The 14626-nt window shown below is 38.6% G+C and overlaps 1 protein-coding gene and 1 pseudogene across 1 annotated transcript in view; one reads left to right on the top strand and one right to left on the bottom strand.

The window, feature by feature from the left end:
* WDPCP (WD repeat containing planar cell polarity effector) overlaps positions 1 to 14626 on the top strand; it is a 353246-nt gene that overhangs the window by 13787 nt on the left and 324833 nt on the right. The window lies entirely within an intron of this gene.
* Positions 6217 to 7160, bottom strand: LOC100482514 (annotated as a pseudogene).

Here is a 14626-nt window from a genome sequence, read left to right as displayed (position 1 = left end):
TATTTATTCTTTCAAAGAACCAGCTTCTAGTTCTGTTGATCTGCTCTACTGTGCTCTTGGTTTCTAATTCACTGAATACTGCTCTAATTTTGATCACCTGCCTTCTCGTGCATGGGTTTGGCCTGTTCTTCTGTTCCAGCTCCAGCTTCTTGAGGTGAGAATATAAAAACTGCATTTTAGATTTTTCTATTCTTTTGAGTGAGGCTTGGATGGCTATNGTGAGGCTTGGATGGCTATGTATTTTCCCCTTAGGACCGCCTTTGCAGTGTCACATAGATTTTGGACCGATGTGTTTTCATTCTCGTTGGTCTCCATAAATTGTTTACATTGATTTTTAATTTCCTGGTTTAACCAATCATTCTTGAGCAGGATGGTTCTTAGATTGCAAATGTTTGAGTTTCTTCCAAATTTTTCCTTGTGATTGAGTTCTAATTTCAAAGCATTATGGTCTGAGGATATGCAGGGAATAATTTCAGTCTTTTGGTATTCATTGAGACCTGTTTTGTGACCCAGTATATGGTCTATTCTGGAGAAAGTTCCATGTGCATTCAAAAAGAATGACTATTCTGTTGTTCTGGGTTGTAGTGTTCTGTATATATCTATGAGGTCCATCTGGTCCAGTATGTCATTCAAAGCTCTTGTTTCTTTGTTGATTTTCTGGTTAGCTGATCTGTCTATTGCTGAGAGTGGAGTGTTGAGGTCCCCTACTATTAGCATATTATTATCTATATGTCTCTTTATTCTGGTTAAGAGTTTGCTTGTGTATCTAGCTGGTCCCCTGTTGGGGGCATAGATATTTATAATTATCATATCCACTTGTTGGATACATCCTTTCAGAATAATATAGTGTCCTTCTCTATCTCTAGCTACAGTCTTTAGTTTAAAATCTAATCTGTCTGATATGAGAATTGCTACCCCGGCTTTCTTTTGAGGTCCATTGGCATGAAAAATGGTTTTCCATCCCTTCACTTTCAATCTGGATGTATCTTTAGGTTCAAAATGAGTCTCTTGTAGGAAGCAAATGGATGGGTCATGTGTTTTTATCCAATCTGCAACCCTGTGGCGTTTAATGGGAGCATTAAGGCCATTCACATTGAGAGTGATTATTGAGAGATATGATTTTAATGATGTCATGTTGCCTGTGAAGTCTTTGTTTCTGTTGATTGTAAATTTCTGTTCTGTATCACTCTTGGGGCCTTTTTACTTTTGTAGAACCCCCCTTAATATCTCATGTTGGGCCGGTTTGGTGATTACGAATTTGGTCAGTTTTTGCCGATCCTGGAAGGTCCTTATCTTAACATGAATTCTGAATAACAGCCTTGCTGGGTAAAGGATCCTTGGCTGCATGTTCTTCTCAGATAGAGATTTGAAAGTATGCTGCCAACCCTTCCTAGCCTTCCATGTCTCTGTAGACAGGTCTGACATTATTCTGATATTTTTACCTCTGTATGTAAGGATTTTCTTCCCCCTGGCCGCTTTCAAAACTGTATGCTTGGATCTAATATTCGCGAATTGCACTATAACGTGGTGTGGCGTAGGTCTGTGGTCATTGACCTTGGGAGGGTCCTCTCTGCCTCTTGGATATGAATGCTTGTTTCCTTTGTCAGATTAGGGAAGTTCTCAGCTACAATTTGTTCGAGTAGTTCTTCTAGACCTCTCTTTTTCTCCACCCCTTCGGGGATGCCGTTGGTTCTGACATTGGAATGTTTCATTGAATCAGTAATTTCCCGTAATCTACATTCTTGATATTGGATTTTTTTGAGCCGTGTTTCTGTTTTAACTTTCTCTTCTACCATCCTGTCCTCCAAATCACTGATTCGTTCTTCTGCCTCATTTACTCTGGCCATCAGAGCGACTAGTTTAGACTGCAATTGATTCATAACATTTTTAATTTTTGCGAGATTCGCTGTCATTTCTGCCTTTAGAGAGTCTATGTTCTCGTTAATATTTTCGTTAATATTTTTTGCAGCCTACACATCATCTTGACCATTGTTACTCTGAACTCCATTTCTGACAATTTGGTTATATCCACATCCATCAGTTCTGTGGCAGAGGCCACAGACTCATTATCTTTTCTTTGCTGGGGGGGATTTCTCCTCCTCGTCATTCTGATGAGGAGAGGTTGCGGGGATGCCCAGAGCCCAAATTATTGACCAGGACCCATGCAGTGTGCACTGTTTTATAGGGACCTTAGGGATGTGGGCTTCTTGATTTTTCAGCCTGCCTTTTGGGGAAGGAGCCTGCTGCCTGATATTCAGGCAACCCTGTTTGTCCCCTGGGAGGGGGAGTGGGGATTGGCACAATGTGAGCTGGTATTTCCGGGCTTTTGTTCTCTGGCGGCTTTCCCTGGCTGTTTTCTGTGACTCTTCTGAGAGTTAGAGAAGGAGTGACCGTATCCTAGCCTCTGTCTCAGAACGGAGAGATCGCAGTCTGCTCTCCACTGAGCTCTCCTGGCCGCTTTAACTCTGTTCCTGTCAGTGCTGCCAAAAACCCTGTAGCGTCCCGGGTTGTGTGCCCCACCACAAGTGAGGGAGTCCCAGCCCTCACTTCCATGGCCCGCACGTCTCTGCCCTTTGTGCTTCTAACACTACCAGCTGCCCCCGGTTCCCGCGTGTGCTCCCAAGCTCCCTGTTTCAGTGTGGTTTGCGTGTGCTCCAAAGCGCCGGTTTTCAGTCTGGTCGCGCACGTGCTCCTGAGCTCCCGGTGTCAGTACGAACGGTTCCAGTGAGCGCTCCGGAACTCCGGTTTTCAGTCAGGTCACGCGCTCCCGAGCTCTTGGTTTCAGTCTAGTTTGAGTGTGCACTCCGGAGCTCCGGTTGTCATTCTGGATATGCGCGTGCTCCCGAGCTCCCGGTTTTAATCTGGTTCCAGTGAGCGCTCCAGAGCTCAGGTTTCCCGTCTGATCGTGGGCACGTTCTCGGGCTCAGGTCTCAGTCTGCTCTCTCGGGGGTGCAGGTCAGCGAGTCCGGCCGCCTCCCCATTGCAGGTGCCTACTGCTTCCCGGCGCCTCCCTTCCCCTTCTATTTATCTTCCGATATCTGTGCACGGATTCACGGCTCCCTCGCTTCATGCCTCAATACTCAGAGCTGGAGATGTTCTTTTGTAGAGATCCAGATGTATCTTCCTGCGTCTCAGGCTGATTTCGTGGGTGTTCTGGATGGTCTGGTAGATATCCAGCTCGACTGAGGGGACCAGCTGAGAAAGGGGTCCCCTGCTCCTTCGCCATCTTTTCTCTGTTTGTTGACTTTTTATCCTGCTAATTTGTTATTAGCTCTGATAGCTGTTTTGTGGAGTTTTAGGGTTTTCTAAATATAAAATCATTTTACTTCTTCCTTTCCCATTTGTGTGCCTTTTTTTCTTTTTTCTTTTTTTGCCTAATTGCTGTAAGTAGAACTTCTAGTACTATGTTGAATAGAAATGGTGAAAAGTAGGCATGTTTCCTTGTTCCTGAAGTTAGTGGGAAAGCTCTAAGATCTTCTAAGCTTCTAAGTCTTTCACCCTTGAGTATGATGTTTGGTATGGATTTTTCATATATGGCTTTTATATTATGTTGAGGTAGTTTTCTTCTATTTTTAATTTGTTGAGTGTTGTTATCATGAAAAGATGTTGAATTTTGTAAACTGCTTTTTTTCTCCATCAATTGAGATGATGTGCTTTTTTCCTTCATCTTCTTGATGTGTGTATTACCTTGATTGATTTTCATTTGTTGAACCATTCTTATATTAATCCACTTGCACATGGTGTTATCTTCTTAATATACTGCTGAATTCTGTTTGCTACAACTTTGTTGAGTGTTTTTACATCAATGTTCTTAAGAGATATTGATCTATAATTTTCTTAGAGTGTCTTTTTCAGGCTTTGGTATCGGTGTTATGCTGGCCTCTTAGAATGAGTTAGAAGACAAAGTTTTCCCCTTTCTTCAATTTTTTGGATAAGTTTGAGAAGAATTGATTCATTTTTCTGTAAATGTTTATTAGAATTCACCCGTGACAACTGCAGGACTTTTCTTTATTGGGAGATTTTTATTACTGGTTCGATCTCCTTACTAGTTATAGGTCTATTCAGATTTTCTTTTTCTTCATGATTTAGTCTTGGTAGATTTTGTGTTTCTATGAATTTGTCCATTTCATCTACATTGTCCAGTTCTTTGGCATACAGTTGTTCATTGTAGTTTCTTATAATACCTTTAATTTCTGTAGAATTAGTAGCGATGTCCTTCTTTTCTTTTCTGATTTTGATTTTGTGTAATTTGAGTCTTCTCTTTTTTTTTTCTTTGTCTGTCTAGCTTAAAAGTTTGTCAGTTTGGTTCATCTTTTCAAAGAATCAACTTTTTGTTTCGTTGATTTTCTTTGCTGCATTTCTGTTCTTTATTTATCTCTGTCTAATCTTTATTATTTCCTTTCTTCTGCTAGCTTTGGATTTAGTTTCTTCTTTTTCTGGTTCTTTGAGTTGTAAAGTTAGGTTGTTGATTTGATATCTTTTTTTTTTAATGTACTCATGAATAGCTGTAATTTCCCCCTTAGCACTCATTTTGCTGTGTTCCATAATTTTTCACATGTTGTTTTTATTTTTGTCTCTAAGTATTTTCTAACTTCTATTGTGATTTCTTTGAAATATTGTTTACAAGCATGTTCTTTAATTTCTACAATTTGTGAATGTGTTAGCTGGATTTTTGTTATTGATTTCTAATTTCATTTTGTTTGGTCAGAGAATAGAGTTTGTATGAAATCTTTTTAAATATACTGAGACTTAATTTGTGGCATAATATATGGTGTGTCCTGGAAAATGTCCATGTGCTCTTGAGAAGAATGTGTGTGCCATTGTTTTTGGGTAGAGTGTTCTGTAATGTCTGTTAGATCTAGTTTGGTTTATTGCATTAAGTAGTCTATTGCTTTAGTTATCTTTGGCCTGGCAGTTCTATCCATTATTGCGAATTGAGTATTGAAGTCTCCAGCTATATTGTAGAGCTGTCTGTTTCTCTCTTACGTTCTGTCATTTTTTTACTTCATGCATTTTGAGCATTTTGTGTCTTTTGGTCTTAAATGGGTCTCCTGAAGACAGCATATAGTTGGGGCATATATTTTTGTCCATTCTTTTAATCTTTGTCTTTTGTTGGAGAGTTTAATACATATACATATGAGGTAGTTACTGATAAGGAGAGATTTTTGTCATTGTGTTATTTGTTTTCTATATGTCCTATAGACTTCTGGTCCCTCATTTCTTCATTACTGTCTTCTTTTATGTTTCGTTGATTTATTTTGTAGTAAAATGTTAAATTCCATTCTCATTTTCTTTTGTGTATATTGTATAGTTAATTTCTTTGTGGTTACCATGAAGAATACATTTCACATCCTAAAGACATAACACTCTAATTTGAACTTATACTGGTTTAACTTCAGTAACATACAAAAATTATATTACTTTATAGCTCTAGCCACACCCTTTTGGTTGTTGATGTCATATTGTGTGCCCCCAAACATAAATAATTCTAAATGTATTAGTGTCTTAAGTTATGTAGAAAACAGATTTGGAGGTACAAACCTAAGTTAACAGTAATACTAGTTTTTATACTAATAATTGCTTTTTTTTTCTTTAAATGAATTAGTCTCTTAAATCACATAGAAAACAACAAGTACAGTTACAGAACATTGTTACGTAATACTGGTTTTTATAATTGTTCATGTATTTACCTTTATTGACATCTTTATTTCTTCATATGGCTTTAAATTGCTTTCTAGTGTCTTTTTATTTCACCTTGCAGGACTCCCTTGAACATTTCTTGCAAGGCAGGTCTAGCAGTCATGAATACTGTCAACTTTTGTTTTTCTGGGAATATCTTAATTTCTCTGTCACATTTGAATGACAGTTTTGTCAAATACAGGATTCTTGCTTGTCATGTTTTCTCATTAGCACTTTGAATATATTTGCACATTGTCTTCTAGCCTCCAAAGTTTGTTTGTTTGTTTCTTTTTTTTTGCTTTCTCTCATGTAATTTACTTTCTAGTTGTGAAATTTAAACAATATCGAATGTGTAGCACATAGTACATCAGATGATGACAAATATTACATAGAATAATAAAACAGAAAGTGGAGGTGGGAAGTTCAGGTGCAATTTTAAGTAAGGTTGCCTGGGAAAGTCTCCCCAGGTAGGTGATAATTGAGGATAGACAGAAAGGACGGAGAAACTAAGGAATGACATATTTGGCAAAAGTCCATCTAGGGCCTTCCAGAAGACTTTGACCTGCTCAGGACTTTCATAAGTGCCTCCTTTATCTCCTTATTCCTCAGGCTATTAGATGAAGGGGTTCAGCATGGGGGTCACCACAGTGTAGAGCACTGACACCACTCTGTCTTTCTCCGAGGACTGGCTCAAGTTACTTCGCAGGTACATGAGGATGAGGGTGCTGAAGAATAGGGACACAGCTGTGAGGTGGGAGGCACAGGTAGAGAAGGTTTTGGCCCGGGCCCCTGCAGAGTGGATCTGCATGATGGCCCTGATGATAAACAGGTAGGACACCAAGATCACCATTACACAAACAAGCATAACAAAGATGGCAAATACAGTAATGACCACCTTCTGGGTGTAGCTCTCCCCACAGGTCAACTTTAACAGAGGGGGGAGGTCACTGAAAACAAAGTTGATCTTATCGTTCCCACAGAAGGAGAGGGTGAAGGCTGTGACCCTTTGAACAAAGGCTGGAGAAGCCAGCACTGTAAGCCCCAGCCACTAAGTCCCAGTGGGCCTACTCAGTCATGATGGTAACATAAAGCAGAGGCCAGTACACGGCCATGTAGCAGTCATAGGTCATGATGGCCAGGAGGTAGCAGTTGATGGAAGCAAAGAAGGTGAAGAGGAAGAACTGAGCATTGCAGCGGGTGTAGTACAGCACTGCCCTGTGCTCCAGCACACAGCCAGTATCTGGGGCACGATGGTGGGAGGAGTAGCAGATGTCCACGAGGGAGAGGGGACCAGGGAAGAAGTATATCGAGGTGTAGAGCCGGCCATCCACGTGGATCAGGAAGACTGTTCCTGTGATCCCCAGCAGAGTGAGTAGATGGAAGCTCAAAAGCACCAGGAAGAGAGGAAGCCCCCACTCACGATGCTCACTGAACACAGTAAGGAAGAACTCCATCACTATGGTGCCATTCTTCCCAGCCATGCGTCCAGCAGTTCATGTGCAAGGACTGGGTGGCTCAATCAGTCATCAAGTCTTGATTTTGGCTCAGGTCACTATCTCAGCCGTGGGAGATTGAGCCCCACATCCACTCTGCACTTGGGGGTGAAGTCTGCCCAAGATTCTCTCTCGCTCCCTCTGCCCCTCCCCCACCCCTCTCCCTCTAGTCACCGTGGGCTTCTTGATGAGGCCTGCCTTCTTATTTGCACCCAACAGAGTGTTGCAGGATTTATTTTCATTTGGTGCCTGTGGTTCTTGGTCTCACCACTCCAAAGAATGAAGAGGTAGACCAGACAAAGAGTGGTGGTCAGCAAAGCAAAGTTTATTGAGTGATAGTACAAAGCTTCTGAAGAGGAAGGGAACCCGAAAGGGTTGCCCTGGCCTCCAAAGTTTCTGATGAGAAATCTGTACATAATCTTATGGATGATTGCTCATATATGATGACTCACTCTCTTGCTGCTTTCAAGATTCTCTGTCTTTTCAAAGTTTGATTATAATGTATGTCTGTGTGAGTCTCTTTGAATTCATCTTAGTTGGAGTTTGTTGAACTTCTTAGAAGTTTATTTCATGTCTTTTTTTTAAATTTGGGAAGTTTTCAGCCAATATTGCTTCAAGTATTCTCTTTCCCTTGTTCTTATTTTCTGCTTCTGAGACTTCTATGATGCATATGTTGGTGTGATTGATGGTATCCCACAGGTCCCTTAGGTTCTCTTCACTTCACTTCAGTTTTTTTTTTTTTTCTTTTTGTTTCTGAGCCTCAGTAATTTCCATTGTTCTATTTCCATGTTTACTGATTCTTTTTCCTCCATGCTCAGGTCAGCCTTTGAATCTACCTAGTGAATTTTTCATTACAGTTACTATACTTTTCACCTCCATAATTTTTTTTTGGTTTATTTTAGGTTTTCTGTTTCTTTATTGATATTTCCATTTTGTTCACACATCATTTTCTTGACTTTCTCTACATCTTCCTTTGGTTCTTTGGGGGTGTTTGAGACAGTTGTTTTAAAGTCTTTTGTCTAGTATATTTGCCATTAGGTCTTTCAGGGACAGTTTCCCTTGGTTTTTTACCATTGAATGGGCTGTACTTTGCTGTTTCTTTGTATTCCTTGTGATTTTTGTTGTTGTTGGACAGTAGACATTTGAATTTAATAAAATGGTAACTCTGGAAATTGAATTCTCTGCTCTCCCCAGGGTTTGCTGTTATTGTTGTTGTTTGTTGTTTAAATATAGGATGCATCTGTGCTGAGGAGAAGACTGAAGTATAAACTTAATGTCTGCTCAGGTCTTCTGTGAGCCATTCTCTGGCATGCTTGGTCACTTTCTAATTCTCCTTGTTTATGTAGTGTTTTTAATGTCTTATTCTTTAGTACCTGGCTCCCCAAAGAGGAAAAAAGCAAAAAATGAAGAGGGGGAAAAATGGGCACTGACCCTTTAAGTCCTCGGGAAGTCAGTTCAGCAGAGGGGAAGGGGCTTGCAACAATGAAGGGGGTGCAACAAGAATGGCTGTCTGCCTCTTTGCCCTCTGTGAACAGAAGCAATAATCAGTTATCAATATTTGAAGGACGGAGTTCTTTTAATTCCACATAGGTGGAATTCAGCAGGCTATGAGAAAGCTGCTCCAGGAACACAGGTACAGCGGTCCGCTGGCTGCTACTGTGCTGAAAGTTGAAATTGACTGAAGCAAACAAATTTGCGCATTCACATCTTCTGGAAGTTGCAAGTTTTCATCTGACTCCAGACATCCAAAATAGTTACATAGGACAGATTCTGCCAGTGTAATTGTTGCCTAGGTAGGGAGACAGATACCTGGTGTTTCTTCCACTCTACCATCTTCCCAGAGTCCTCTCCACATAAATGTTTTTTTAAATTGAAGGATTATACAGACCTAAGTAGTTACTAGTTGACTTAGCTACTAAAAAAGGTATGGGTTGTACTCTTTTTTAAGTGCAAGAATAGTATTAGGTATCTTGGAAGTTATTTGGTTTAGGTGACATGCAAAACAGTTTTTGCAAATATTCTCAAATGGCTTCTAAAGTGAATACAGAATATTTTTTTAAAATTTGTTTTAAAAGATTTTATTTAGTTGAGAGGGAGAGAGAGAGAGCACATGCATGTGCACTAGAGCGGGGGCAGAGGGAGAGAGACAAGCAGACTCCCTGCTGAGTGCAGAGCCAACTTGGGGCTCAATCTCAGGACCCTGAGATCATGACATGAGCCAAAGTCAGATGCTTAGCCACCCAGGCACCCCCAGAGTATTTTAAAAATGATTATTACATTCATTTTGGCAGGTCTTAAACATAGTAATTCCAAAATCAACGTTAGTTGTAGAAGAAATAAAAGTGCTTGTAATTTAAGTTAAAATTGTAGTCACAATGGGAGCTGCTTTATTACTATTTTTTAATATTTTGTATATATACAATCTATACACATCCCCGCATATTTAAATATAAAATATATTTTTTAAAGATTTTATTTATTTGTTGAGAGAGAGAGAGAGAGAAAATGCGCCCAAGTAGGGGGAGCAGCAGGTGGAGAGAGAAGCAGGCTTCTCGATGAGCAGGGGGTCTGGGATCATGACTTGAGCTGAAGGGAGATGCTTAACCAACTGAGCCACCCAGGTGTCCCTGACTATAAGCTATTTGACTAGATTTTCAGGAATGGTGAAGTACAGGATATTTTAACAGGATGAAATTTATGGTCATGTGATTATCATATAATCAAGTTGCTGTCAGTGGTCAAGAGGTAGAATTGACTGGATTCAGTTGCTAGAACCCTCTTAACTTCATATAAAACAAGATAAAATATATTAGGATTCTTTTTGATAAGTACTTGTTTCCAGGACTATGAGCTACCTAACCCTGAGATCTTTTTCTTTTAAGTAGATATAATAGAATTTATTGGTTTTTAACTTTACTGCCTAGCTGTGTGATCTTGAACAAGTTTTTCGGTCTCTATAAGTCTCAGTTTATTATTAAAAGGAGGATAATAACACAAAAATGACCATAAAGACTGGAAATGTAATATAACAATTCCACTCCTATAGAGAGCCATTTCAGTCAGATGTACAAGAATGTTCATAAGCAGTTTCTAAGAGCAAAACTCTACCCATTTGTCCATCAATAGGAGAATGAATGAATATAGTGAAAATGAGTGGGCCATAAATACGTACACTAATATGGATGGATATCAAAAATACAATGTTGAGTGAAAACAAATCACATAATATATACTATATGACCCTATTTGTATAAAATTTAAAAGTGTGTAAAAATCCTATTTAGGGTTTCATACACATCTGGTAAAACCATATAGAATAGCAGAGGAATGATTAATTCAGAAGTCGTGGTAGTGGATAGTGGCTTCTTTGATGGGAAGTAGGAGAGGGTGTACTGTGGTCTTCAAAGTATTGGTAATCTGCTTCTTAAGACGTATGGGTACAGGGGTATTTGTTTAATTTACTCTTTTGTATGTTTTTAATATTTATTACATATTTAAATATATACATCTGATCACACTTATTTGTATGATACTTTATAAAAATACATAATGCTTAGAGCTTTTTCTTTTATTATGAAATAACATCTTTGAAGTCTCTCATAAATCTTCCACCTTAATACACAAATTTACATTTCTTTAAATCCCATTCAAATTTTCAAGGTTAGATTTAAATTTATCATCTTGCCATTTTTTTTCTGTTTGTCTCCATATGTTCTTTGTTCTCTCTTCTTCCTTCTTTTTGATTAATTGAAATTTTTTATGATTCCATTTTATCTCTTTTGTTGACTTACTGGTGATAAGAGTTTTGTTATTTACATGACTGCTTTGGGGTTAATAGCATACATCCTTTTCTCATATCTACTTTAAAGTCATGTTATACCACTTTACTTAGAGTATAAGGACATTCAATAAGTTACTTGCATTTTTCTCTTCCTGGCCATTGTGCTTTGGTTGTTATATATTTTATTTCTGTATAAGCTTGAGCCACATACTACATTGTTATTTTTGTTTAAATCATTACCTTTTAAGGAGATTTAAATAATGAGGAAAAATATCTAATATTTACTCATGTAGTTACCATTTTTAGTACTTTTCATTGTATAGATCCATATTTCTAGTATGTGATTTTTTTTTCTGCTTATTTTCTTTTTAAAATATTTATTGTAGCACAGGGTGGATGGTGAAAAATGTTCTTAGCTTTGTATGTCTGAAAAAGTCCTTGTTTTACCATTTATTTTGGTTTTTTTTTTTCGAAGATTTTATTTATTTATTTGAGAGAGAGAGAGACAGCCAGTGAGAGAGTAAACACAAGCAGGGGGAGTGGGAGAGGAAGAAGCAGGCTCCCAGGAAAGGAGCCTGATGCAGGACTCGATCCCAGAACGCTGGGATCATGCCCTGAGCCGAAGGCAGATGCTTAACGACTGAGCCACCCAGGTGCCCCATTACCATTTATTTTGAAAGATATTTTTACCAGGTATAAAATTCTAGGTTGACAGTTTTTTCTTTCAGTACTTTAGAGATGGTGGTCCACTGTCTTTTCCATTTGTCTTGTTTTTGATGTCATCTGCCATCTTTATCTTTTTTTTGGCATGTGTCTATTTTGTTCTTTATCACTGTTTTTGAGTAATATTATTACAATATGCCTTGGTCTACTTTTTTCTTGTTTCCTGTTCTTGGGTTCTTTGAGATTCTTGGATTGATGAATTTGTAGTTTTCAACAAATTTGGGGAAATTTGGATATTATTTCCTCAAATATTTTGTCTGCTTATCCCCCATCCTGCCACTATTTTGAGGATGCAAATTATATGTACAGTGGGCTGTTTGAAGTAGTCCCACTGCTTACTGATGTTCTGTTCATTTTTTATATTACTGTTTCTTTCTAGGTTTCATTTTGTAAAGTTTTTTTTCTGTTTCTTTGGGTCACTATTTCCTTTTTTTTTTTGGTTACACGTAATCTGCTGTTAATTCCATTCATTGTACTTTTCATCTCGCATATTGTAGTTTCCATCTCTAGAAGTTTGATTTGGGTCTTTTTCATATCTTTCATGTCTGCTAGATTTTTGGAATCTATGAAATACATTATAATAATTGTTTTAATGTTCTAGTCTCTTAATTATAATTGTCGGAGCTGAGTTGGTTTAGATTGATTTTTCTTCTTATTTTCGATAATATTTTTATGTTTCTTTGGATGCTTAGTAATTTTGTACTGCATGCCAGATGCTATAAATATTATCTTTTGGGGTGCTGGATATTTTTATTTCTCTATAAATAATTTTGAACTTTATTCTGGGATGCAGTTATTTGGGAACAGTTTGATCCATCAGAACTTGCTTTTAAGATTTATTAGGTAGAACCGAGTAGTGTTCAGCTTAAGGCTAATAATTATTCATTCCTGAGGCAAGACTTTGGTAAACAAGACTTTTCTGGATGCTCTATACAATTACTGTAAATTCCCAAGTTTTTCTGTCAGGCTGGTGGGAGCAGGCACTATTCTTAGCTCCATATGAGTGCCAAGCACTATTATCTTTTTTTTTTTTTTAATATTTCATTTATTTATGTGACAGAGAGAGACAGCCAGTGAGAGTGGGAACACAAGCAGGGGGAGTGGGAGAGGAAGAAGCAGGCTCCCAGCAGAGAAGCCCGACTTGGGGCTCGATCCCAGAACGCTGGGACCATGCCCCGAGCTGAAGGCAGACGCCCAATGACTGAGCCACCCAGGCGCCCCAAGCACTATTATCTTCAATCACTCCTGGTCTTTCTTTCCCTGGTCTTGTGAAATATTCTTAAATGCACATACTGTCAGTAATCGATTAAATTCTCAAGGGGAACCCTGTGAAGATCTCTGTAGTTCTCCCTCTATATGAATGTCTCCTCTCCAGAGAATTTTAACCATCTTGTCCTCCACAGTCTTCTAACACTGTCTCCTCAACCCAAGTTGTTTCCTGGCTCCTCCTGATTTTCCCTATTCTGTATCATACCTTCTCTCTCCTAACACAGCTTCAGTATGCCTACAGTTTAGTTTTTAGTTCCTACTTTCTTTTTGGTAAACAAGAACTCTTTTTTCTTGCAAGCTCAGCTATTTTTTTCTCCCTATGGGCCAAGTGTTGTGCTGTTTTTCTCCATGTTTGCCTTGGGAGCTGTTGGAAATGGTGAGTGCTTTTCTTGGGAGGTTTGGCCTCACCCACAACCCAACACCTGGTCCTTGGTACAGCCAGGAGAGCTCCTTGGAGACTGATGTGCCCACAGTAGGCCCCATCAGCCTTAGGTACTGGGATGGATTGGATTATTTTCTAGGTGGAAAAACATTCTGCTCCGTTACTTTAACCTTTCCTTGCGAACTAAAATGGGGAAATCACTTTCCAAACAGACAAGCTCAAGTGAGAATAAAAAATAGCCTCTACTATGTAGCCTGACAGTACCTGCATTAGCCGCTGTTTGGATAAGAACAAACCCTTCAAGGGGGTAATGGAACCCTTCTTTGGACCTTAATTGATTTTTGTGTTTGTTCTGCTTTTAATTCTTTGTGGAGAAGTGATTTGTAGTGCAAAGTGGCTTTCCATGTTATAGGTGCTGTATTATGTAATACCGTTCTTACCAAAAAGTCATTTTTGCTTGTTTTGACTTTTTTTTATTTCTGATCCAGCCCATGGTTATTTTTATTTTTCATTTTATTTCCTCTTGTTTTAACAGTTTTTTTCCCCCTCTTATTTCTCCTGCTTTACCAGCCTGGAATGGGATGGAATGGGGACACTTGGTTTACTCTTTTTTTTTTTTTTTTTTTTTTTTTTTTTTTTAATTTTCCAAACCAGTTGGCTGGATATCTTCAGAAAAGTCACCTTTTCCCTGGTGAGTTTGTTACATAAGGTGGAGCCTCATTAGTTATAAATCTGACCATTAAGAAACTGTTATGTTTTTTACTAAGGATTAAGGCTATCTGGGCCTGGTTGTCCCTTTAGGTTCTGTGCTGTTGTCCACCCCTGATGAGTAGGGTGATCCTGACCCCTGAATAGGGCACCTCCTTACGGAGGTACCCTGTTGTGTAAGGAAGTTCTATAGAATAGTGGTGACTAAAATCTCTTTTGGTAAAATGAGGTTGTTAAACAATTTACATAATAAATCCAGAACTTGGAGACTCAAAGTGTATTGGCATGAGTTTGTTCCTTTTTTGAATTATTTTTCTTTATTTTTTTTTTATCATAAGTGTGCTTTTTAATCCCCATCTCCTATTTCACCCCAAATGCCCCCCACCTACCTGCTCCCCTGGTAATATCGGTCCATTCTCTAGAGTTAGGAGTCTGTTTCTTGGTTTGTCTCTCTCTCTCTCTTTTTCCCTTTGCTTGTTTTGTATCTTAAATTCCATGTATAAGTGAGATCATATGGTATTTATTTTTCTCTGAATTATTTTATTTAGCATTATACTCTATCCATGTTATTGCAGATGCCAAGATTTCATT

Source organism: Ailuropoda melanoleuca, chromosome 4 (assembly GCF_002007445.2).
Source record: "Ailuropoda melanoleuca isolate Jingjing chromosome 4, ASM200744v2, whole genome shotgun sequence".
NCBI classification, from domain to species: Eukaryota; Metazoa; Chordata; class Mammalia; order Carnivora; family Ursidae; genus Ailuropoda; species Ailuropoda melanoleuca.
The sequence above is the reverse complement of the archived record's forward strand: the minus strand, read 5'-3'. Positions and strand labels throughout refer to the sequence as shown.